This window comes from Rhinolophus ferrumequinum, chromosome 9, assembly GCF_004115265.2.
Source record: "Rhinolophus ferrumequinum isolate MPI-CBG mRhiFer1 chromosome 9, mRhiFer1_v1.p, whole genome shotgun sequence".
NCBI classification, from domain to species: Eukaryota; Metazoa; Chordata; class Mammalia; order Chiroptera; family Rhinolophidae; genus Rhinolophus; species Rhinolophus ferrumequinum.
This window is the reverse complement of record NC_046292.1, coordinates 78,170,032-78,197,797: the sequence shown is the minus strand read 5'-3', so window position 1 is coordinate 78,197,797 and position 27,766 is coordinate 78,170,032. Positions and strand designations below refer to the sequence as shown.

General features: G+C 38.5%; 1 protein-coding gene across 8 annotated transcripts in view; it reads right to left on the bottom strand.

The window, feature by feature from the left end:
• The window catches only part of ATXN1 (ataxin 1), a 384,739-nt gene that overhangs the window by 220,370 nt on the left and 136,603 nt on the right, over positions 1–27,766 (bottom strand). For all 8 annotated transcript variants that reach the window (XM_033113563.1, XM_033113566.1, XM_033113562.1 and 5 more), the window contains one exon: positions 22,556–22,683. The gene's annotated coding sequence lies outside the window, so the exon portion shown is untranslated. The remainder of the gene's footprint in view (positions 1–22,555; positions 22,684–27,766) is intronic.

The following is a 27,766-nucleotide window of genomic DNA, read 5'->3' as shown; positions in this document are numbered from 1 at the left end:
AGTTAAGCTTCTAAGAACACCACCCCCACCACACACACACACACACACACACACACACACACACACACACACCCTCCAGAGTGGCAGGACTATCTCCAAGACCAAGTGGACAATTCAATCTTCATAACTGTCACTCAAATTTTGCCTCTCCTATAGCTAGAATGTGTCAACTAGATAGACTTGTTGATTTATCCTCAGGACACAAAGGAAAAGACCAATTTTGCCTTTTTCTTCTTACCTGCACTGTTACATCTCCCATTGGCCATCAGTTAAATTTGGAACAAAATAGCTGTAAAAGTGTCCTGATAAAAACTGTAGTGAACTCATCAGACATTCCCTGAAGAGTTTGTTCAAAGTTTGGGTTGGGGGTGTTGAGAAAGTGTGAAGATAGAATAGAGGAGACCTATTTGTGCATCTGGCTTCTCTCTGACCCCCTTTTGAAGGAGTACTGGGTGATCAGGCAGAATAGCCTGGTCAGCAGTGATGGGTCATCAAAAGTAAAGGATTCCGGACTCCAGCAAAACTTCTCATTTTAACCCTCTCACAGAGATTATAGCATGTCCATGGGTTTAGCACCTCTTCTGTCAAGTGCAACTTTTTGGATTCCCTTGAAGACACAAATCAATCACTACAAAATAGCTGACGAGGCTTACTTTTCTCCCTCTATGACCTTCCTAGCCATTACAGCCAACTTCCCATTGTCTACCTGACAGGTAGCTGAAATTCACACGTAACCCCCAACTTCATAAAAAATTCCAACCTCCTCTCTTGTATATGAGAAAATAACACCTTTCATGATTCCATCTCCTATGTTCACAGAGGAGAGAATGGGAGTAAGCAATTAGTGTGGCTTATACAAAACTTAGGGAAACTACTTTAAAAAGACAATCAGAAGAATTTTAAAACACATTCTACAAAATTCAGGCATCCTACCCAATTAGCCTTCAAAAAAAAAAATTCCGCAGAAGTTCTGATTCGTTGGATAACTGCTATGCAGGACATCTGATACTAGAGACCAGACCCACTTGTACATCTAACAATTGTGCTTTGGATGAGCAAAGCACAGAATTGAAGGGAAAAGGGAGGCAGAAGAATTGATGTCTGGGTTCCTTGAGATTTTCAAAAAGCAAAAGGAACAAATGTTCCTCTATAGAAAGTGGGAGGTGGTAATTTTTGAAGAGACTAGAAAAGTTTGGAATAGGTCCCATGGAAATGTGACAGTGCATCTCCTAGAGAAGAAGTAACAAGGACCTGGTCTCAAATTGAATAGCAAGACTTCACATGAGGACCAATAAATTGGGTTTGGGGACCTCTGAGCAGCTGCGTTAAGTGGTGATCAATCACCCAGGGCTGGTGTTTGGAAGGGACTGTATGACACTCAACTAATGGGAAAGCACAGTAAAACTTGAAAACCATGAGACCTGGGCTGGGTAGGGAGACAGTGAGCTCGCAGGAGGCTGACACAGTGACTAAGGAGTGCGGATGGGCCCGAGCTCATGGTGAGGTGATAACTGGGTTCAGAGAAAGAGAGAAAAAGCAGAGGCTGTGACCAGAGCGTGCAATGGCAGAGTTTTTAGGATTTAGAAAGGTTCAAAGGATGTCAGTTCAAGTTGATAAACAGGCCGTAGGAGTGGCAGTATTCGTGGGGGGCTCAAGTGAAGGAGAGATGTCTGAAGGTGAGGAGGCTGAGCAACTGGGGCGCAGAGCATTAGAAGAGTCAGGATGAACTGAGTACCAGCCGGCACCAGGTGCCGCCTCTCTCAAACAGAGAGAGAACTCGTTCCTAACCACTTTGTCAAGGACGAACACAAATGCCAGCTCTGGGTCCAAGGGAAGTTAATAAAGAGTCTTTGAACCATGTTCCTTACTTTTCACAAGCAAATCGGAGGGAGGGCTCATGACTAAAGAGACAATTTTCTGACAGATGAACAGGTGGTACATGAGCTGGGGTAACATCATTGTGTGGGAGAGAACAGAGAGCACTGTGGTTAAGAGTAAAAGAGATGTGGGTCCAAATCCCTGCTCCTCCAGCTTCCCAGCTGAATGACTTCAGGCTCTGCGGAGCCTCTAAATCTCAGCCATCCCATCCGTAAAGGGAGGGTTTTCTGAGAACTGCTGTAACACATGCATGACGCTCACCAGAGGCAGGTGACACTTTTTTACTGCCTATTCCCTAGTGTTCCGTAGCATTCCTTTTCATCGGGGGCTCTCTATTGTTTTAGTTGCTTTCTTAATAAATGGTTAGCTTTTGCTCTTAGTGAAAAAAATACAAAAGACAGAGAAAGCAAAGAATGAACACAGCATAAAATCACACAAAGGCCTCTTCCAATCAGATGATGAACTTTACAGTCAGGTGGTTAGTGATGAGTAAAAGTTACTTGATGCTCTTACATTCTCAAGGGAAATTATTTTTAGGAGAGTGAGATAGGTAAGAAGAGACTAGTGAAGCAAACAAGCGTATAAAAGGGAAAAATCATTTACTATCTTATTTATAACTGCTTAAGCGTAAGCTACACAGAGAAACGAGAACATGTCCACAGAAAAGCTTGCACAGGAATGTTCATAGCAGGATTATTCATAATACCCAAAAAAGTAGAAACAACTCAAATGTCCATCAACTCATGAATGGATAAACAAAACGTGGTGTATCTATACCATGAAAAACCATTCAACCATAACACGGAATGAATACTGACACACGCTCCAATGTGGCTGGACCTTGCAAACATTATGCTGAGTGAAAGAAGCCAGGCACAGAAGGCCACGTATTGTGTGCTTCCATTCATTTGAAATGTCTAGAATAGTGAAACCTATATATAGAGAAAACAGATTAGTGGTTGCCAAGAGCCGAAGAGTGGGGGGTGGGAAATGGGATGTGATTGCTAAAGGGTATATATAAAGGGTTCTTTTTGGGGTGATGAAAATGTTCTAAAATTTATTGTGGTGCTAGCTGCCCAACTCTGTGACTATAAAAAGCACTGAGTGTACACTTAAAAAAGAACAAAGTTAGCGACATGGTTCTTATCACTTCCAGCTTCCCATCTCCTGTATAAAGACTATTCATCTTCCCAGGGTGAGAGGTCTTGATGGGCAGAGCATATGAAATGTAGAATTCCAGCAGTTCCTTTACTTATGAATATCAGACGCTATCGATCCTCTTCCTCTGGAGACATTCTCAGGTGGGTGCCAGGGAGGTTATTGCTCTTCTCCTTTCTATCTGCTTCTTTCTCTCTTAGCGACTGCATTCGTCTCCCCATGAGCACAGTGGTTAAAAATCAATCACTGCTTGATGTTGGCAGGCAAAAGCTTTAAATTGGACGGGCCTTTCATACCCAGTTTCAAGCCTATGAAAAATCCCGCGGGGGTGCCCTGACGCATGGGTCTTTGGCTTCTCCACACCATGAGAACCGGGTCCCTGAAAGCAATGCTTCCTCACACTCCTCCCCTTAATTCTCAACGTCATTTTCTTTAGGGAACAAAGTGCCAGGAGAAAGTATTGAAAAACGATTCCCCATGGCCCGTTTGAGGTTTGATTTATCTGACAAACATGACAATAACGGCCTACAAAGTAACCTCATAATATCATGGGTTCCAGGAAATCAACGTTTTCCATAAAAGTCAACAGTGCTTTTAAGGGAATACTAAAGTTAAAAAATCAGAATGCCAATTTACTCACTTGCAAAAATAATAATAATCCCAGTACTCCTACTACTACTAAGACTAATAAAAATAATAATGATGATGATTTCCACATGACTCCGAAGGTCTCTGGGTCATGCTGGCTTTTAATCACAAATAAAACTGCTTTTACTATTTAAACTATTTTACTATTCCAAGAATCAAATACGAAAGAATTTCTCAAAGGATTTCCATGTAAACCATTTTAACATATAGGGTTCATAAAGTCTCTTTAAATGTGAATAAAGTCTCTACATATGTCTCAGCTCAAATGTGCGGCATGGAAGACCCAAAACAAATGATAAAGCATCATGTTTTATAACAGGTTACTCTGGTCAATGGCGTGTCAGCCATAAAACATAAACTTTTACCGAGACAAGCACAATCCAGGCTGTAAAGCAGCCCACTGGGCCCAATTTCCATGAAGAGGTGCCAACCCCATTTGGTGCATATAATCTGCAAATGAATCTAAGAGCTATCAGAGCTGATAACTGTGGGACTCTAGCTGGCAGGGGGTAGAGGAAGTCTCTAGAAAGACAGAAAAAGGATTTTTCATGACATTGGAAATTAAGAGCAGATTATAGAAGACTGAAATTGAATAACAAGAATAAAGCTTTCATGTCTCTGTAGATACCTAGAAATCTGTATACTTGAGCTGGCCATAGAACATAAATCTATGAAACAATGATTTATATTCTACACTCAGCATTTCATGTTTTTGCATCCAGATATAAGAAGCACAACACCCCGTTCTGCTTTCACTTGGGTAAGACTGAAAAACTCAGATGGTACCACATTTCTTGTGGGGTCTGAAACAGGTGGCTTAGAGAGTTCTCCCTTGATTAACGATTTTTGTCTCCGTTTTAGTACTATGGATACCCCCTAAGTGTTCTCTTGCAGTATTGGAGTAACTTCTAGCTTCTCTTGTAACATTATAAGCAGTGTACTTATGGGAAAATATAAATTGTCAACACTCAGTAAAAACCTGAGAGTATTTAATCATAATGTCACATTTTTATATAATACTCTACAGTTCATAAAACGCTTTCTTCCACACTCGTGTAGGTTTCTTTGTATTAAGCCGCAGTTTGGCAGTGCAATTTCTGTAAAACTCTTTCTATGGTATTAGTCAAATAATGAACATTTAACATAAAGGTGACCTGGAATCTATGAGGACAATTTGGGGGCAAATAGTTGCAGACTGGGGATGGCAGAAGGATCATGACATCACAATTATTCGCACAGTTTTGACAGTCAAAATGCCATCACACGATACAACAAAATACATAACATTAAAACCAACAGGAAATGTTTCTTGCATGGGCTGCAGTCCTGTTTTAAACAGAAGGGAAGGATCATTCAATGTAACTACTATTCACTTAATTTTACCTACAGTAGCGTCAAAATCTGAGCTTGCAAGGGCAAATCAGGGTAGCGGCTGAACTGAAACAGTTTCTCACCATTGGGTGTACACGTGCAAGCGGGGAACAAAGCATTCTTTTTCATACGGAAACACATCACCCTAACAATCTAACTATGACAAGGCTGCATAGTCCTGGGTATGCATTCTATTTCTACCTCCTAAGGGAACAGCATAAGTAACATCTGTGATCATATCCTGTCAGCTGCTCTGCTAGGAGCAGAAAATTTTACTTGTATAGGGATAGTTCCCTAAGAAGGAGGATCTCTAAGACCAGGGTTTCACCTTTTCACTTTACAATATGATGCCAGCAGCAACATTTTTGTGCACACATTACCCTATCCACAGGTTAAAAGTAAACAAGGTATGGAATCTGCAAATTGGCTCCAAACAACTATAACATCCGTGAAATATGTCTCTGTGTCGACAAACTATAAAATGCTTAAGACTTTTATGTTAACAAGGCTTTTTTGCTTCAACGTGTTGGATTTTTCTGTTACATGTGTGGAACACACACAAGAGAGAATTTTAAACCACAGAGTTCTTGAACCTTTACAAGCCAAGACAGTAATTACATTGCAAGATATCTGACAACCCAGGGTAATACGAGAAAAGAATTCTCCCCCCCAACCCCCAATACCACCACTTCCTTTAAATAGTTTTCATTTTTCCTACAATTTACAGACTGCCTGCTCAAAAGATTTTCACAGTCATGAATCCTACTAAAGATAGATTGGGAGATAAAATAAAATCACTATTTCTATTCAGAAGAATATTTGAGGCACCTCCAAAGGAAATGTTTCTCCAAACATAAAGAGCGTATTAAATTTTAAGAGCCAGGCTATCATCAAATGAAGGCAGAGAAAAGTAAACGTAAGTTAACTTGACAAGCCCATACTGATAAAGCACAGATAAACGTTATCTCTGGCTGACATGCCCAAGACGGGGAGTACTCAGTTCACAAATGAGCTGTGTACAGACAGTTCATTTTTAAGTCAGTTATTTGGAACTCCAAACTCATTTTCTCAGAGAAATAATGTTATAAATAGTGCATGGTTTTGTAGTAATGCAAACAAGAGCTAATAGTAGACAAAATGTAGACAAATGCTAGTACTGACAGCGCTTAAGTGAGTCAGCCCTGTGTTGAACAGGGAACAATAAATGCAGGAATCAGGTGGGCGGACAACAATGTTTCTTCTTCCTTACCTGGAACTTCCAGTGTTTTCTGGCATCTGGATATTCTCCCCCCGCCCCTATCTAAATGTGTCATCCCAGCCCATTCAACAGAATACCAAAATAATTTTAAACAGTTAACCCTTGACCCCTCTCCCCAACTTTCATGTCCCCTTCTTGTGCCCAGTCGTCTGACAATCACAGGCTAATAAATAAATGAATTCAGTAAACACGTTTTTTAGAGTTTTGGTGGAAGATATAATCTTGGGAGAGTAGAATGGGGACACAACCAAGCTCTGAGCATAGAACACAGAGGATGAGACATCTGGGAGGACTGGGATAATTTCAGGACTTCCCTTGGAATTTTGTAACGTTAACAGTAATAGGACTCAGCTCCTAGGAAGTGCAGTTGGAAGAACTAAAGTAGAAGCTGGTTCCTGACCAACAGGCATAGATAAATCCCAGGATGTGGTGGGAATACCACCGTGTAGAGGCAGTATTTGGAAGGTTCCTTGCCTTTCCATGTGGAGCCACACATGACTCCTTGTTCTCCTTCCCACTGAAGATATAACATCAGGGAATGTAAATTCAGATCGATACGGCTTAAAGGACAAAAAGTCCTCATTCACTGACTTAGTGGGACCCTGATTTTTCTGGGACAGAGGTGCGGTGTCCTGCAAATAACTGGGTCCTCACCCAGGTGTGCAGCCAGAGTATGGCTGGGATGGAGGCAAAGGGTGACATCCGGCACATGAAGGTATCCAGCTGAGGCAGAGGCTGATGAGTGTTCAACAAACCAGCTTCCCTGTCCTCACTGACACACAGGCTGACAGTCCCCCGCTTTACCTGCATTAGGTGTGCCCATGTGACTAAATTCAGTGCAAGAGAGTGATGTATGCCACTTCCATTAACAAACTTCCAATGACAACATTCACTCTCTTTCCTTCCCCCTCACTGTTGGGCAAATCGCTGCCGAAGATCCTAAGGTCTCCCAGTGACCCTAGAGAATGGCTGAGCCATGAGATGGAAGGACTCTCCATCTGGGAATCACCAACGTGTCGCTACCTCCACCGCCCTTGTGACCACCCAAAGTTAAGTGTGACATGACTGAAAAACAAACTTCGGTTGCATTCTACCCCTGCGAGCTGGGGTTGTTTCTTACTACAACATTCTTGCCCTCTGCACCATTACCTCTTTGTTGCTTCTCAGGAAAGGTCCTTTATGTTCACCTACCCTGAACAAACTACTAGGTTGTTTTGTCTTCAACCAAATGGCCCCATACCACTGAGATTTTATAACGCTGTAGTTTTTTGTTTGTTTTTCCCTTCCTTCACTATGGTCAGTATACTTAACACTACAAAGCCCTCGTCTTCCCTTTATTCTACGTGGAGAATTGGATAAACTTGTGAGATCATTATCCTTATTTTGCGTGTCGTTCTAAGCCAACAGGGCTCTGGGTATCTCAGGGCCTCATCTACAGAGTCAAGACCAACAGTTTTTGTCGGTAATTTTTCTCCTTCCCAAGAAGACTTTTTCCTATTATTTACAGATTTCATAAGGTGGCAGGAGTATGTGTTCTGGATAACAAAAGTAGGATCGTATCATTTTTATGACAAAATTTACAGATATGACATCACTTGATTTTTGTTAAAAGCAGCTTGCTCACTTCATTTTCTCATCTATCTATCCATCCACCTATCCATCCATCCATCCATCCATCCATCCATCCATCCATCCATCCATCCAGTTTACTTTGAATGGGAAAGGTGAGAAGAGAGACTAAACGAGGAAAAATGAGAGTGTAGAAGGGAAAGAATTTATAACCATTTCTCACCTCTTGCTTTGTAAATATCTCCCTTATTTCAATATTGAGTTGTTATAGGGTGCAATAAAAACTCTAAATTAAGATAAACAGACTTTGTCTAATCCTAAAATTTGGCTTTCTATCCTCATTCCTTCCACAGCAAATTTCTGGCACTTTCCTCCCTTATCTCTTTGTTGCATCTATGGAAGGTCCACTAGGTTAAATGATCATGTACTTCCTACATGGCATCGTAAGAATTAACCTGTTTGATACATGTGAACTATCTCTTTGACAAATCACAGCTTGATAGGTTTCCCAATCCTTATGGAGCTCTGCTTAGGGTTACAGAACAGGGATTCTGCCTGCCTTCACCTTGCAACGTTTTTGAGAGTAAGTTCAAAATGGTTCCTTCAGTTCAGTATGTGACTTCCATGCATGCCACCAAAAGGAAATGAAGCACACATTTTAGTAAATGCACTATACTCAGAAGGATCAGGCACTCTGAGAAGGGAGAAAAACTGACTGGCATATATGGGACCGTAGAAGGAACAACTGGACAAAGTAAGTATTTTTATATGGAACGAACCATTGACAATTAGAATTTTGAAATATGTCCTCTATGAAAAAACACTTAAGTCAATACATTAGTTATAAAGGACACAAAAAGGTTCTTTATCCTGCCAGTTTGAATGTATGTGCTTCCACAGCAGCCCATAAAGGGGGTCTCGTGGTCACTTCATAGAGTGTTCTGCCATTGCCAGAGTCTACTCTACAGAAGATGTCATTTCTTTCTAGTCATATTATGAAACACACTACCATTTAAACCGCATTTCAAATACACCATAGGCAATTGGTGTATTTGAGAGTTCTCATGTTAAAAAGATATTTGAAGATTAAGTTCACATGCTGCAAAAGTTATACTCAATGCTCAATTCTGGACTAGAATCAGAACCACCACAATTTCACGTTTTTAAGAATATCAAGCCACTTCCATTTACAGTTAACGATGAAAGGGGCTAATTTTCTCTTCAGTTGCCTATTGTCAATAAAATGTCTATTTAGCCTAATCACTAGTTGATATCAAAGGAATAAGATCAAAAACAAAACAAAATAAAACAAAATAAACAAACAACCTGACTTAAAAATGGGCAGAGGATCTGAACAGCCATTTTTCCAAAGAAGACATACGGGTTGGCTAACAGACACATGAAAAAATGCTCAATGTCACTAATTATTAGGGAAATGCAAATCAAAACCACAATATCACCTCACGCCTGTTAGATTGGCTATTATGAAAAAGGCAAGAACACGGAGAGGACATGAAGAAAAGGGAACCCTTGCATATTGTGGGTGGGAATGTAAATTGGAGCAGGCACTATGGAAACAGTACGGAGATGCCTCAAAAAATTAAGAATAGAATTACCATATGATCCATCTACCCCAATTCTGGATATTTATGCGAAGAATACAAAAACAGTAATTTGAAAAGATATATGCACCCCTAAATTCATTGCAGCATACTTACAATAGCTCGGATATGGAATACACACACACACACACACACACACACACACACACACACAGACACACACGGTGCCAAAAAATGTATTACAATTTTAAGAAAGAAAAAACTGTATTAAAATTGTAATACTCACTGTATACCAATAACAAAAGATGAATACAAGTTATGTGTATATATATATTTTTGGCACCCCAGGTATATATGATGGAATACTACTCTGTTATAAAAAAAGAATAAAATCTTGTAATTTGCAACAACATGGATGGACCTTGAAGGTATTATGCTAAGTGAAATAAATCAGATGGAGAAAGACAAATACTGTATGATTTCACTCATATGTGGAATCTAAAATCAAAACAAACAGAATAAAACTAAAACAAACCCATAGATATAGGGAACAGACTGGTGGTCACCAGAAGGAAGCAGGGTTGGGTGCCAAATGGGTGAAGGGGGTCAACTGTATGATGACGGATGGTGACTAGACTTTTGGTGGTGATCACTTTGTAGTGTATACAGCCGACACAGTGAAATGTTGTATACCTGAAACTGATATTATATACCAATTGTACCTCAATTAAAAAGAAAAGAATTGTTAAGAAACATAATTTAAAATGTTGACTGGGATAGAAATGGAGGTCTTCAAAGAACTTTAATATGTGAATCCAATTGCTGGCAGCAATAATCAAATGTGTTAAGTCCACATGTGCACAAGGTGGATACACCTATTCTTTTGCCCCTACCCTGATGTTAAGACTCAACATCAAGACTCACTCCAACTGTGTGGTTATAATTGCTGATGAGGAGGTTACCAGCTTGTTGCAGACATAAAAGAAAGCAAAACAAAACAAAAAAACATTATCAACTTTGGGCTATATGTGGAAATTTGTGAAATAACTGATAAAATCAAGAGTATAAAGGCTATAGAAATTCTTTCCTAAATACCAGAGAGTGAGGAACAAGCCCAAGAGAAGAGAATACTATAGCCAAACCTGTCCAGAAGAGCGTTAATTGAAGGTATGCTCAATGGGCAACATTATAAAAAATAACTCAGAAAGACAGTTCCTGAAGATTAGGAGCTGGAAAATGAGGAACCTAAGCATGCACCCTTGTATTCTCTAGTTCTTTTTCTGTAAAGTTCATTGCGCTTTTATGGCATTTTAATTTTCATATCTGGTACCTTTGGGATCCAAGGACCTCTAGCTTGACAGAATTCAAGGAGTATTTGTGGGTTTTTCCTAAGTCGAATTGTGATTTAACATAGAGGATTTCTTTGGTGAGTAGTCCAGACATCTTTATGAAACAGAGAGAAGTGCCAACGTGAGAAGTAAATACTCTAACACTGTTCACGGCCGCGGCTGTGATCAGAGCAACCGCCTCCCTTCTTTTTATTTGAAGGACAGGCACCTCCTGGGTGGGTCTGACCTGCTCATCTATAAATTCCTGCAGTCCAGCTCAAGCCACAGACTTTCCTGCTCCTTGTTTCATCGGGGGCAGACACTGTGTTTATACTCTTTTTAATCCTCCTTCTTCATCTAAAACACATAATCTTCAATGTAGGCACTATATCTGCTGAATGAATTGTTTCAATTATGAACATGGGCTTCACCTCTCTTGTAACCTTGATCCAGGAATCATCTTTGACTCCTCCTTCTTCATGCCCCACATCCATCAATCACTAAGTTCTATGATTCTACCTCTTCAAATGCTGTTGGGTATGTCTCCTCCTCTTCCTTTTCTGACTCCCCATCCCAGGCCTCAAATGAGTAGGCTCTTATTACCTATTTCCAACTCCCAACTCACCTACCTACCTCCACGTCTCCCGACTCCAGCCACCCTGCATCCCCTGTTGCCAGTTTCACATATATACCGTTTCACTGAGTCATGACTCACTTCCTTGAACAAGAACTTGTAACCTGTCACATGAGCTTCAAACTCTTCTGTCTTGTCTTAATGATCCTCTACTCTCTGTCTTCCCCACAGCTGTCCAACTTTCCACCATACTGGTCTCCAGCAAAAATGCACACATCACTCCGCCAGCCTCTCCAACGTACCCCGCGTGCATGAGCCATCTGCATCCCTTCCTCATGCCTTTGTCCCTGGACCCAGAACACCCCTCAGTTTGCCCCACCCATCACCTCTACACCTCCTTTCAAGCTAGGAGGAGTCAGGTTTTCCTTCTCATATGAAACTCTTCCTGACCACTCCAATCACCAGCCATTGCTCATTTTCTCAATACCTACTCACCATCACAAATTCTTAGTTGTATACTGTCATGGATTGCTCTGTAAAGGCTTCTTGTGGATTGGGATAGCGCCTGCAACTAGATTTTCACAAAGGTAATTTTAGATTTACAGAAAGTTGCAAAAATAGTACCGTGTTCCCTTGTACCCTTTACCCAGCTTCCCCTTATGTTAACATCTTACATAACCACAGAACCATGATCAAAATTAGAACATTAACCTTGGTCAATACTAACTAAACTATAGAATTTATTGGGATTTCACCAGATTTCCCCACTAATGTCTTTTTGCTGTTTCAGGATCCAATCTAGGATTTCACGTTGCATTTCGCTGTCATGTCTCTTGAGTCTTCTCCACTCTGTGGCAGTTCCTTAGTCCTTCCGTATCTTTAAACACCTTGACATTTTTGAAGAGTACAGGTCAGTTGTGTTCTAGAAGGCTCTTGAATTTGAGTTTGCCTAATATTTTCTCTTGATGAGTGTCAGATTCTACATTATTGGGAAGGATACTGCAGCGGTGGTATGTCTTTCTCGGTGCTCCATGTGAAGGGGCACATGGTGTCAATATGTATGTATTACTGGTCATGCCACCCTTGAACACTTAGTTAAAGTGGTGTCTACCACATAGAGCTATGTTTCTCTCTCTGTAATTACTAAATATGTTGGAAGGAGATACTTTGAAACTCTACAACATACCTTGTTCCTGCTTAAGCTTTTGCCCACTAATTCTAGCATCCATCAGTGAAAATTTCCTGTAGCAATTATTACTATGGGTGCCAATGATGCTTTTCTATTTCTCTTGTTTTTTTGTTTTGTTTTTTACATTTATTAATTGGAATGCCTCTGAAACAGTTGTCTATTTTGCCCCACATATTTATTTATGCAGTTATTAATTTATATCAGTATAGACTCATGAATATTTATTTTATTCTTTGGGTTATAATCCAATATTTATTTCATTACTCAAGCTGTTCTCATCCTTAGCTGGATTTTATACCACTTCAGAGAGATATGACCATGTCTCATACTTCTTGTACATTGTCCCTTGTGTCTAAGACAATAAGCACATAGTAGATACGTGATTCACTGATTGATTGACTGACTCATTCATTCATTCATTCAACAAAATATGTTTAGGACCCTGTTTTAGGTGCCAGTTACAATGAATAAAAAAATTTCTCTTTACAAGTGGTTTACAGCCTAGTTAATAGAGACTCGTGTTTGTCTACAAATCCCTGAGAAAAGCATCTGCAGAATCTAGTGATGGCTTAAATGGGAATATAATAAACTCTACTAGGAGAAAAGGGGCTAGGGTGACAGGTAGGCAGGAAAGATTTTCTTAATAAAAACAGCATTCTATTTCCCCCTTTAACTCTACTGCTCACTCTATAAAAATAAGTAGGCATATAAAATATCTAGAGACAAATACTATCACACAGTCAGCAAGTACAACCTGCCTCTGCATCTTCTAATTCTTAAAATCAAACATCAAGGGCACACTTTTTAGGAAGATTTAAGGTGGTAAATAAACGTAGACTCTTTATATAGTGACTGTGAGCTTTACTAGGAAAACTGGACAGAACTAAGGCAAAAAAAATCTGAGAAGCCACTTATCTTAATCCAGTTTTCTCATCCAATTTCATACTTTTATTCCTTCACAGGGAATAATGAAGAGCAAATAAGAAGCACCATCAATCAAAGATAGACTCTCTAAGTTTCTTTACTTAATTCAGTTTTCTTGTACTGCCCCTCTGTATTTTCCAAACAAAGCTGTTCTTTTTGCCATGTGATAGTTCAGCCCTGCAAATGTCCTCAGAAATAATAAACAAACAATCAGGGCTGCCACAAATTACACTCTGCAACATTCTTTATCCAAAGCATTTTGAATTCCAAGCAAGCAGAGACACATTTAAAATACAGGGCCCTATTGCAAGAACTGCAGACAATGGAGAATTTGTATTTTTTGACACTTATTGACACTTAAACCTGTTAATATTTAACTCCTACTCTTATTCTAAATGAGGAATAAGAAAACTCTCTCCTGCACACACAATGTTACATCATGTACTTTAATTATATTAGAAAATGCTGCTGAAAAGGATATTACTTTCACCGTTTGGTATCACCCTTTGTAATTAACGTCAGTGTGTCTTTTTCATGTTAGGGTGTACACAACAGACGCACGTATGTGTTGTGTCTGCGGATATCGACACAAATGCACACACGGTCATGGATGCACACACAGAGGTGATCAGATGCATACAGATGCATCCCCCTGTTAGTATCCATTTATAACTACGTATAGCTTCTTTCACTCCCTGGCATGTATGTAAATACACACCAGCAGGATATAATCCAGTTAATTTCCTTTCGTTAACTTTTGTAAAAGATTAAGCTAAAAAGCTAAAACAAAAAAGAGCCAAGTAGACACTTCATGGAGTCTGTGATTAAGAGACAGATGCTAATGCGACTTGGGCTGCTGTGTAAAGGGAAGTACAATGCGCCAGCCCACATTTTGTAAAGATTTACTGGGCCTCACCGTTTCCATTTCAAATCTTCATCAGTTAGCATCTTACTTATTTTACTCTTGTTCCCACCCCACAATCCCCCCTCCTACCTCTGCCCAAACCTCCCGAAATGAGGATTATTAAATGAAACAAGACAGCATTCTTTTTCTTTAGCCTGTTATTCAGAGTTTACTCAGAGGCAATATTTACTATAAAATCATGTGGTTTATAGCTCAACAGAGAGTAGAAAACTCTGTTACAGAGCTTGCTAGAAATTTTTAGAAAAATCCCATAAACATAGAAGTATTTCTGGGCCAGAAAAAATGGAGAAGCAGAAAAAAATAATATATTTAAAATTTTTTACATAATAGTTTTTTCCTCTACATGACTGGGCCTCTAAGTTAGTCTCACAGGTGACCACTGTCCCTAATAGCTTCTCCTTACTATAAGAACAGTGTGTATTTTCAGAAATAACATGTAAAGTTCTTTACAGTTCACAAAACATTGTTTTATGCATTACCTCATTAGATCATCACAACAACCCTGTTAGATATAATTCTCTATTTTATAGATTTTTTTTTAAACTCTCAGATTTTAAGTGATTTCCTTAAAGTCAAAAAGCTAATAAATTGCACAACTAAAATTCAAAACCAGAATTTCTGATACAAATCTCATTTTTTTCCATGACATAATTGTATTTAATTTTCTTTGAATTCATTTTTGGTTCCATTCTGTGGACTATATGAACTCTACTCATTACGTAAAGATTTTATGTGCTTCTAAATGAAACTAATAAATTGCACAACTAAAACTCAAAACCAGAATTTCTGATACCAAATCTCATTTTTTCCATGACATAAATTATATTTAATTTTCTTTGAATTCATTTTTGGTTCCATTCTGAGGATAATATGCACTCTACTCATTACCTAAAGATTTTATGTGCTTCTAAATGAAACTAACCCTTAATCCCTATATTTCTTTTCAAAGTTCTCCCTTTTCTGGTTAAACAAAATGCCTGGGTTCTTTTAGCATGTGCTTCCTTTATTCCCTAGAACCTCCCTTTTGAGTGATCTGCTGTCCTATTATCTGATGATCTGATTATTTCTGTGTTTGCAAATCTTCCCTTTCCTTTTATTTTTAAATTGCTATACACATTGCTCAGTATTTTTTGATTTTATCAACTACTACTTCCATGTTCTTATTTTAATATTTATCACAATGGTTACTCCACTCCAGAAAATCTTAAGAACTACACATTTTTATTCAACTGCATTTGTCCACCAGGTACATTTCCTGGTCATTTTTATGTACCAAGACCCTTGAATTAAACAGAAGGGGTATCTGGTCGGCCAGTTCACCCTTCTTAAGCCATTTAAAAGGTGCCTTAACATAATGACTTCTGAGCACAGGACATTCTAATGTCATAAACACTGAACCGTGATATTATACTTTGCAGGGGCAAAAGGAGAAGGCGGCTCTAAAAAGAGAGAGAGATCTATTTAAGTGCTAACACAGCCTGATAATTAGACCACTGGAAAAAGAGGGAGAGAGAAAAAAAAAAATCACAAGATAGCTCAATGGGACATCAGACAAGCCCTCCCTTTTGGGCATGTGTAGGAGATTCTGAATGTGGTCACCACAGAGATTCTGGAGCTGAAGTCCACACCGTCTAAACAACAGAGATAATCAGATTTGGGGGTATACCACCCTCCCTTCCTGTTGCCCAATTCCACTTTCCCTGCTGTTTTAATTAGATTATTTTGGAATCTATTTCTGTCTTACTCCTTTCCCCAAACTGTCAGATAAGCATTGCAGCTCGACTATTCCACACCTGCCAAATTTCGCACCAGAGACGGCTGTATTTCAGTGGCAAGTGAAGTAATGCTCCTTCAGTGCCATCTGAACACTAGCTGAAGGGGTTAAGCATCTGCAAGGAGTTGCGTTTGGGCAGAAAAGGAATGTTTTATTTTGTTTTATCATCATTATTGAACGAACAGGTCCACGTGAGCATGAAGGAGGAAACAAACCAAAAAACACTCAAATGCATGGAGAGAATATAAACAATGACAGGGACTTTCCATAGGCTCTTTTCTACAAGGACTTCAAAGCCTTAAGACATCAAGGATGTGAGATGATGATCATTTTTAGAAGTAACAGAAGCCTCAGAGAGTAACCCACTCATGTTACAGACATAAAACTTGGAGGCACAGAATAAGTGAGTGCCTTGTTCAAAACCCTCCTGATCCCCAGATCAAGGGTGTTCCACTTGAACTTGGGTTCAGCCATAGACGCATTCAGAGGATCATATCTCTGCCAAATAGCCCCAGCTTCTAAAGCATAGGGTATCAGCCCTAAATTTCCTGTTTTGTTTGGTTATGTGTTTTTGTTTTAGATACTCAAGGAAATCTCTACCAGGGAAAAAAAAAAGAGTGTGAAGTAGAGGAAGAAATAGCAGAATAGAAGTAGTGGCAGCAAATTGTTTGTCAAGCATTAACTATGTGCCAGGCCAGGCAATGTCCTAAAGGATGACATGTATATAATCTTCACAGACACCTGTAGTCCTCACTTTAAAGAAAAAGAAAAAAAGGGGGGGGGGTAGAGAAGAAAGACTATTTGTGAAAAGAAATCAGGAAGGACAGAATATAACAGCCAAGTCATAAAAACTACCTTCCCAACTTTTACTGAAACATTCAGTGAAAACCTAAATAAATATCAACGATATATTTCTCATTTGATCTAAAGAGATGCTCCTTCTAGATCCTGCTTGGCATTAGGGGAATGAGTTTGTAATTTCTTGCTCACTCAAAAAAATACATTAGTCCCAAGAAGTTCTCTATATTACTTCTAGATCTTATAGTAAGAATGGTTCTTTCAATAATGAATGAAGAACCAATGATTCACAATTTGAACACTGATGAAATGAAAGGCATTAATGACACTTGAGGGGGTCCTGAGTTGGGGGGACAGGGGACTAAATGATCTTTCATGTTTCCTCCCACCTCTAAATGCTACAGCATCAAAAGCTATAAGATCTAATATTCTAGAATTTACGACACATTTAAATGCTCCGTCTCTTTTGATAAACTCTAAGAGTTATTGGAAAAGTACCCCAGAATACTGACACTTTGATATTTCCACCTCTAGTCATTGCTCACACTTTGAACAGTACAATCTGTAATACCCAGAGCAGCACTAGTGTATCCAAGGGGAGAAAATCTCTGTAGCATTCTGAAGTAGGGTCCCAACCTGGGAAGACAAACTGGCAGGCTTTGGTAGCAACCGTTTTCTAATGTGCTTTACTTCGTTAGATGACAAAATATTCTACGTTATTTCAGGGAAGGTAAAAGAACTATGTGAATGTTTGCACACTGACACAGTAAATAATATTATTTATCAGACTTTCAAAGAGTAAAATGCTTCACACACAAGTCTGGTAAATTATGTTAGAAACTAATATACTCCAAAACAGATTTGAAAAGCTATGACTACATATAAAACATTATGTATTATTGAATCGTTCTCTCTGCATTTTTCATGTTTCCATGAAAAATATCACTGAGCGTCTCAAAATAATACCTTCTCCCAAACTGCCTATGAATTATACAGGCTACCTTCAGACTGAAGGAACTGGGGTGGAAAAGGGAAGCACAGATAATGTTTGAGGAGATCTCTATTTTAAATATTTAATGAATATCAATAGGGTTTTCTTCACCATGGAAATATGCACTGCAATTCTCAGAATGCACAGTGTGTGTGTGCGGTGGGTGGGGTGGGTTGGGGAGTGGAACAGACAACTAAACTGGACTTGTCAAAGAAAGGACAAGCATTTGGGGTAAAGTATATGGTAGAGGATTGCGTCCCAGAAGAAAGCGTCCCAGAAGAAAGAAACTAGGGAGGGATAAAGTAGAGAGGAAAAAAAGGGTCCCTCACTGACAGTAAATCCAAAGCCAAAAATGAAAACTTTATCAAACCCGTGTTGAAGGCTAAAGAAGATAAAGGAAACTGAGTGGATTTAATTATTTAAGAGACCACTAAAGCACCCAGGCATGAATGGAGGAGGGTAAGAAGAACCACAACAAGCTGAGTGGAAGGGCAACAAATATTAAAGAGGCTGAGCTGTGACAACTGGACAGAGTATTTTTACCTGGAACTTAAATCTGTTTCAAGTTAACTAAATAATGTTCATTATGCTTGTACACTGAAGACAGAATTAATTATATAATTAATCTCACTCTCTAACGTGAACAACAGAGGATAAGGTAAAAAATGGGATGTAGTTTACAGTTAGTCAAAGTTGGAGTAAGGTAAACGTGTTCGGATGAAACCATCATGCCAGTTCTTCCCTTGAGTGATGGTTGAAAAAGAAAGTACCAGAGGGTAAAGGGGGTTAAATATATGGTGATGGAAGGAGAAATGACCCTGCGTGGTGAGCATGCAATGTGAGATATAGATGACGTATTACAGAATTGTACACTTGAAACCTATATAATCTTGTAATGCTAACCATTGTCACCCCAATACATTTCATTTAAACAAAAAGTATCACCATATACCATAAGCCAGCCACTCTTCTCACATGTTTATGTAGTCAAACAGATTCATGTCACAATTTCTTAAAATAAAGCATTGTCGATATCACACAGTATTTAGATGACCTAGACTGAGAGATCAATAGCAGCATGATTTTTACTGGCCCTGGCAACTGTGCATCAAGCAAAGTTTTATGGTTGTCTTCTCTCCTCACCTTCTTCATTTCCCAACCTGGTCCTGCTGTCAATAGTCACAACTTCACTGCCAGTCCCCGACTATTCTTTGGCTCTCTCTGCCTTATAACTTCCACATCACCAGGTCTTTCTCCACTGGTTTCTCCAGTTTCTCATTTCAGATGTACTCTGGCCTCCTTTTAGAATGGTCCAGTTCAGCTGCCCTGCTCACCCAAACCAAGTTTTGAGGCTATCAATTGTATGTCCCTTAGAAAAGCAGACTCCATCAGGACAAGACTCATGTCTGTCTTGTTCCATTCCATGTCTCCAGTGCTTAAAACTATCCCAGTACACAGTAACCCCCAGAGGGGCAAGTGCCAAAATAGATAGATAGATAGATAGATAAATAAATAAATGAGTAATGACTTACTGAATGAGATTACACTTTAAAGAGACTGTCTCAGTTTCTTACAATTCGATAGTTTTGCTTTCACTCTGTACTGGCCAAATCCCAAGGCGTCCCAAAGGCCCTGTGGGACTCTATGAATTGAGTTTTCAACACTGATTTGGCCTGGCCTTATAGAAAGGTTTCCTACATGGCTGCCAAAATGGTTTGGTTATGGAGACCACCGAACATGGCTAGAGCGCAGGTCCGAGGCCACAGCACAGGGAAATGTGGTGAAATATTCCGCACTCTTCTGCCTCCCTAGAGAAATTCATTCTGGTAAGCCCTTCCTAATCAACACGTCGGCTTTTCTGCACACCAGCCAGGGATTCACAGTGAGAGAACCGTTTCCTCCTCTCTGTTTGAATCCCCATTGATTCTGCAGTTTCAGAGGAATCTAAGTGCTTTCCAAACACCCAATGCTCCATATGGTGGTGTCATCACTATTCTCACGACTGCGACGTTCGGCCTTCCTACCTGTACCCACGAGGTGCCTCACTGGAGTTTGGCAGAACATTATGAACTGCTTTCCTGACCTATATTTGCTGGCACATTTGTGGTTCTCTCTCTCTTTATGAATTTCTTAATTCTGCTGAAACAACATATGTACATGTATAAATACAAGTTTTAGCTTCTTATTCAGCCTCATAGTCATTTAGAAGGGAATAATTTATGACCCATTAAAGAGGAATTCTTAAGCTAAACTGTCTTAATTAGGAATTCAGGTGTTTCTCTTTTGCTGAAAAACAGAGTGCTGTTCAAATTAGATGGGAAATATGGGCCAAAACGAATGTAGCATCTACATACACAAGAGTTGCCCAGTGTCCAGTGAAAAGCAGTAGCTGAAGCCAGACAAGTCACCTTGTATTCGTCTCCTTAATGCGAAGTAATTCTTTGACTCTTCTTCCTTCTACTCTTCAACCTTATGATGCAGCTAAGGGTTGACGGACTTACAACCCCACGGTTGTAACCGTGGGGTTACACGGTGTAAACACAGAAGAACCCCCCTTCTGTGTTTATGCAGGATAAAGTATACTCTTCCTGAGAACCGGAGGGAATCTCTCATTCTATCTTCTTTCATGTATTTAATGAAAGGAAGCTTATTTAATAATGGGGCAAAGAGATGAGGGCAGAAGGGCATCTCACATATGGGGCTGGATGGATAGAGACTCTCCACATGCAGCTCAAAGAGGCCAAGAACCTTGCCTGGCCCCAGGAACTCGCTGAACCTCAGGAGCTAGGACATATAGGATCGGGACCAGGCTCTGCTCTCACACGGGGGCTGCTCCAAGGGTCCTACTGGCCAGTGACAAGACACCTCTGTGGTAAATGGGTCTCTGACATGCAGACGTCAGTCAGACAGTTTCTCCAGGAATAGAACGACTCCGCTAATCCAAATTAAAGGCATTCAGAAATATATTAAACGTCTCTTGGATAACAGAGGAAGATAAAAAGAAGGAAGAAGAAGGGGGAAATAATTTATAAAATTGGGATTATACTATAGTTAGGGTCATACTTTGCTGTTTTTATTTCTATCATGACCACTTTCTCATACCTCTAGATATTCTTTCGAAATAGGATTTATAATGATTTTCAACATTTCATATATATTTGCTTGCAATACCCTATGAGATGGGTACTCTTATTATCTAAATTTTATAAACTTAGACATCAAGATGTAAAGTAACTTTCCTGACCTCACACCTCAAGAAAATAGGAGGACTGGCATCTGAGCCCCAGCAGTCTGGAGCCCGAAATCTTATCTACTGTGATCTACAGCCTGTAATTAAAATGGTGCTACTATAATTATATTTAATCACGTTCCCAATGTTGGACAGATATACATATGCGTATGTGCATCTATGCACACATATGTATGTATAGGTATAGGTATGTAGACACATATGTGTATATACATACATGCATACACAACACATACATATATTTTAACTAATGAGCAGTATGATTTCAGATCCATGTTCAATGAGTGCTGTTTATTAAATGCCTTTTTTTCTTATTAAAGAAAGAAAAACTACGTTTTCCATTGAAAAAGTATTGCTCGTCAATGAATTCATGGTAATCTAAAAATACTTGGCCAAAAAAGGGGAAGAACTTAAAATTCCCTAGGATCTTTCCACGCCTTCTTGATTTAGTATTATTTCCCAAATACCAAAAACTGGTAACTTGCAAGCACACTACTATCAACAGCAGGAAGGTTCTTAAAAAATAGTGTAATTTGCAAATAAATGCCACCTCCCTCCCCCCCAAAAAAAATCACATGGCACCATTTCTTATAATCATTTGGCAAACACTCTGTTTTCAAAATTCTCAGCACTATATGAAAGTAGGTACTCTCAGATACTGCCTCTGGAAATATAAACTGATATGACTTTATTGGAAAGTAACCTGGCAACAAGTAGCAAAAGTCTTAAAATTTGAAAACTCTTAAATTCGGTAATTTACTGCTAAGGAAGTATCCTAAGGAAGTCATTAATAATGGCAACTAATATAAAGCTATAAGAACATTGTTGGTAGCATAAAGGCAAAAAAATTAGAAGCAACTTAAATGTCCAACTAGAGGGTATCAATTAAATGTATTTTAGGATACGCATTCAATGGTATACTATATAATCATTAAAAATAATGTTGCAGATAAACCTCTGTTGCTATGAAAAGATGTTCATTAATACCTTAAGATGAACAAAAAGGTTAGATGATAGTATACATTGTATCATTCCCTACTATCATCTGATGGTATAATAGTCATCTCTCCAGCTAAATTTATGAACACCATCAGAATCATCCCTTTCTTATCAATGTCTTGTCATCCATCCTAATCAGTCATCTCAACATAAATAGAAGTTATTTTCTTTCCCATTAAAAAAAAGCAAGGGTTCCACTCTTATAAAAGGGACAGAAAGAATAAACAGATGGAGAATATGTTGTTTATGTTGTGTGTTTGTATGTATGAGACTAGATAGGTGTACATCCCTAACACTACCTTGAGAACTTTATAATTAAATGGTAGTTATTTTTAGTTAAAGATGTTGGAGATATTTACCTGTACCATGTGCTTTCATCACAATGGAGATACATAAGCAATCAGCTCCTTCCCAGCAGATCTTTTCACACAGATTTTGCTTGAGTAGAAAGGATGGCAGTAGAAAACTCAATGTAAAATGCCCAGACCTGTAATTATAAAAACAATATTCTGAGTTACACAGCTTGCACTGGCCTTCATTCACCTTAGCTGAAGTCACAGAAAAGAGAAACACATTTGCATAATCTCTTTTTCTCTCTCTCTCTCTCTCTTTCTCTCTCTCTCTCTCTCTCTCTCTCTCTCTCTCACTCACTCACACACACACACACACACACACACACACACACACACACACACACACACACACACACTTCAGGGGGTGGGAGGGTTCCAGCCAGGGGTTGCTTCCTATCCTATCTTCTGACCTTAGAGATGTTACCATCAAAATGATCTTGTTCTTTCCCCTCCTTCCTCGCCTAATGATTCCAAAACTTCAGAGAAATACAAAATAATTATTCTCCAGAAATTTTCAGGAACATTACTGAACCTGAAGCTCTCTAAGATTCCTTTATAGCCACAAAGTTATATGAACCCAACACATGTATTTACCATGACAGCCTGACTTTCACTTTCAGAATTGCATGTGTCTCTCTGTTGATGACTCAGGCAAAGCATGGTATCCTTGATATTCAAGGTCACTACTAACATTTATTGAACACTTACTATGTGCTTGGCACTGTGTTAGTGCTTTACATACATTACCCCACTCCATCGCACTCTGTGAGACAGTTAGCAATCATTCTTATCTGTTATTGACAAAAAAGTCAGCTAGTAGATGTTAAAGCCAATATTTAAGCCAATATTGTTCACAGAGGCCATGCTCATAATTCCAGTACTATACCACACCTCCAAAATTGATTGTGCTGTCAATACTCCTGCACTTATTATAAAAAAGTGAAATACCTTATTTTTCCCAGGGTTGATATGTCACCTAAGTCTTAGCATTACTGTTTTTGTATTTCACTGTCGTTTGATTGTAATTCCTAGGCTAAATTGAAATCAACATGTTCATATTTCAATCAACAGTAAATGTATAATTATTGTAGTAAATTAAAAATGCCAACTAATTCCAAATCCAGATAACAACACATTAAGGAAAAACCTAAAACCCAAATCCTACCTAAATGGCTAAATTTTATTAGAAAGAGGGCAGATAATAAAATCAAGAGCTATATGTGAATCTCTCATTTAAGATACGGATATGGAAATAAAGAGAGGAATTTCTATACATTATAATAAACCTATAGCGTAAAAAACAATCCTTAAACATTTTCACCTATTTACAGATTCTACATACTATAGGTCTTAGAATCACTGCAACACAAAACAGATATGAGCATACCGAGAAACCAACAAACTTATTTATGGGTCACATATTAATTTCCCTTTGTACACGTCTATATTTGTAGGTACTTATGTATATTATTCTAATTATGCCTTTGTGTATGCCACACTCTTTGATTAGCATAGTTTCCCACTGAGCTTAAATTCTTAACATGGCCCCCAGGCCCAGTCTGGTCCAGCCCTTCTTTTCTAGCCTACACTCTAGCTTTTCTGGCTTCCTTTTAATTCCTAAAAGCACCTTGCTCTCTTAGGTCTTAGGGCCTTTGCACATGATCTCCTCATTGCTAAGACTTTTCCCCAAATCACCCATCTTTTTCATCAAATGACCTTGTAGCATTTTCTCCTTCAGCTCTCAGGTAAGTCCTGTTCTCAGGTGAGCTTTCTGCAACTTCCTTGGCCTTTCCCTACTTCCTACTACATGCTTTTATAGAATCACTCTCTTTGTTACACTAGTCACTTTTGCAATTTCACATTTCTTTGTTAGATTCATTGATTAATGCTTGTTTGTCCCACTACTTTGTAAACTGTAGGAAGGCAGAACCATGCATGCTCTTGTCTACCCTGTATCCTCAATGTTCAGCACAATGCTTGGCACATTATAATGTGCACTCAATAAAAATCCGCTGAATGAATAAATGAGGGAGGGAAGGTGGGAGGGAAGAAGGACAGTCCTTACTGTAATGTAATTAGTGTTTGTTGAATTCATCTGCTGATGGCTTTTCAATACTGAGTATAAGGTCTGCATTCCTTTGAATAGCACGCAAGGCTCCTTGTGACCTGACCCCCGCCAGCTCTGTCACTTCTCCAGCTACACTTGAGACTCAGCACCTGTGAATCCCTGCAGCTCCCTAACCAACCCTGCCTTGCTCCTGCTCACCCCCACACCTGGGTCTATTCTATTCCCTTGGCACATCATCTTTTCAAACGCAAACCCATTGCTCAAGCCTCAGAGTTACAGTTGCTTTTCTATTAAGACCTCTCTAATACCTTCTGGGAAGCTGAGGCCCTTTTTCCCCTCTTTTCTACAACACCCTGTACCTATCACTATTAAAGCAATTATCATATTTTCTTGTACTTGTGTCTTAAGCAAGTCCATCTCTCTCCCAATGCATCATAAGTTCCTTAAAGGCATGGGAGGGGTACCGCCTCATCACATCATCCCTAGAGTTTCACACAGCAGCCTGGCACATAAGCAGCCATAAATAAGTATTTGTTGAATGAACAAAAGATGATTATATATGTGTGTATATGTATATGAATTACATATGTACATATATACACATATCTATCATACATATACATATTTCATAGGTACAAAGCTCAGAGTTAACTAATTAAAATATATAGTTATTATAGTACATTTTAATTATTAAATGTTGTGAGGCATAATGATTATAAATTCATCTGTAAAATGGGTATAACACCTACCTCACAGAGCAGTTGGGAAAATTAAATAATATACAAGTAAAATGTTTAGCAGAGTTCTGGAAGCACCTATATATATTAATTGTATAATCATTATCACTATCAACATTATTGTTGGGACAACCATGTTGAATTTGTAAGTCATGCTTCAAATTTAACAGTTTTATTTGACCACCTTTTTTCCTATTAAAACATTAATTAGCATTAGCATCTCTGTAAAGCCATAAAAATGGCTAGAAAGGCACGCAGCAAACCAAGGATAAAGGAATGTCTTATTCACTAAAGCTGAAGGACAAATTATTGTTTAAGTAATCAACAGTATATGTGTAGAGGTACAAAAGCATCAACAAAAAAGATGTATTTCTGCACAAAAATTATCTATAAAATCTAAAGGACAGAAACAACAAGTATTATCATTTAAATGCCATAAACATTTAGCTGAAATAATTAGAAATGCTTCCTGTAAATTATTTCTTTTGCTGAAAAAACAAGATAGAGAGGCATAATCAATTCTTTTAATTACTGGACAGAGTAATGTGACTTTATAAATAAATATTATGTTTTTGTCTAATGAATATGCCATTAAATGTTTGAATTAATAGCAAACACACTTCACATGTCATCTATTAAATGCTAGTCTGATTTAGAATTGCTGAAATTTAATGAAATAAGACTTATGTAAAGAGGGAAAAAGAGGCAAGACAATTTTGCAACAGTCTTTTGGGAAAAAGTAATGTAAGAATGAATTGTTTAAAGATGCTACCAATACATAGTTGAGCAGAGTGAACTGGTAGTAATTTATTCTACAAAGCAAACTTATAATTTAGTCCTATATTGCCCTCCCCCTTTTTTTGCCAAATTTAAATAACGGCCAAATTTAAATAATGACTACAAAAGTAGTTCATATACTGTACGCTACTGAAATATAAGGTACTATCATTACTGCATTTTTGAGATTTCTATTCTCAATTCGTCTTTACCTCTCCGATAAAACCCTAAGAAAGTCAGATTTCTAACTGGCACTTAACCATTTTCCTAAAAGTATTAGAGTTATGAAGGGGAAACATTATAAAATGCTAAATAATTAACTTACAATTGTTTTTATCACTAAATATTACACTACTTTTAAACTGAATTATAATTCTAATCATTGGCCACAACCATTGACCAGTTTAACATAAGGCAGACATATTGTTCTTTGCAACATAACTAAGATGGAAAGGTAGAACAAATTTAGCACAAAAAAAAGGTCTTGATTTACTTAGATAATTTTTATTTGAAGTTACTATAAATATCATTATCATGATGCTTATGCTTGTGTAATAAAATCTGGTGAAACCTTATAAATATAAGGCAAAATTCCTCTTTATTTATGCTGATCCTTCAATCTGGAGTGTCCTTCTTACTCATTCACATGTTATTCTTCCTTTAAAATTCAGCTCCTCTTGAATTTTAAACTCAGCTCCTCTTGAGTATGTCACTTCCTCTATGACATAGTCCAACCAACATATATTGTACATATTTATTTGTCCGGCTGTGTAATGATCTGTTTCCCTCTCTAGACAGTGCGCTGGTTAGAATCACTGACCAGGTCTCTGCATTTTTCGTAACAACCGACACAATTTTTTGTACATAAAATATTCCTAGTAAATGCTGGTTCAATGTGTCAGTGAATACACACACTTTGATACACGGCAAAAATGCTGCTCTTAAGAGTAAGGTACAAATGCCACGAATTGTGATCTAAAGTTAAAGGTCAAAGTAAAAAAAAAAAAAAAATTCCATTTTTAGTGAAATGAAACTCTTAGCATTTTCACTTCCAGATGCATCAGCATTACATAGAAGATGTTGAAACTATTTTAGAAAATAGACATGCTGCACATTTTCCTGTCTGCGAATTAGTCTGAAAAATACCAAGCTACACAGGGGCCTCTGGATATTCTCATGACAACCATTCAGTTAGGTATTGATTCCACACACTCATTTAATGGAAATCTAGACCAAGATTCAACCTCTACAACACCAGCAGGTCACCCACTATTCTCTTCAGCTGCTTAAGAAAAAGCTGATGAACCCAGAAGAGGTCTGGTCTGCCCTCCCCTCCCACTAGGGATGACGACTCATAGTGGCAGAGAACTTCAGTACTCAAGGAAACACACCAGTGCTGGCGTATGTTTTCAATTTTTATTGTAATTGTTATTCCCACATGGACCAATTTCTCACATATCCGCTTTTCATTTTTCAAAACCAAACTTTTGAGCCTCTGAAAACTTGCCTGGCTGCGTAACATATTACATCATCATACACATGCCAAATCCTACCTCACTCAACAGGCCATATTTTGCTCAGAAAAGAACAGGGGGCAGTAAAAGAGCAAGTTTCTCATAATAACCTATCCAAGCT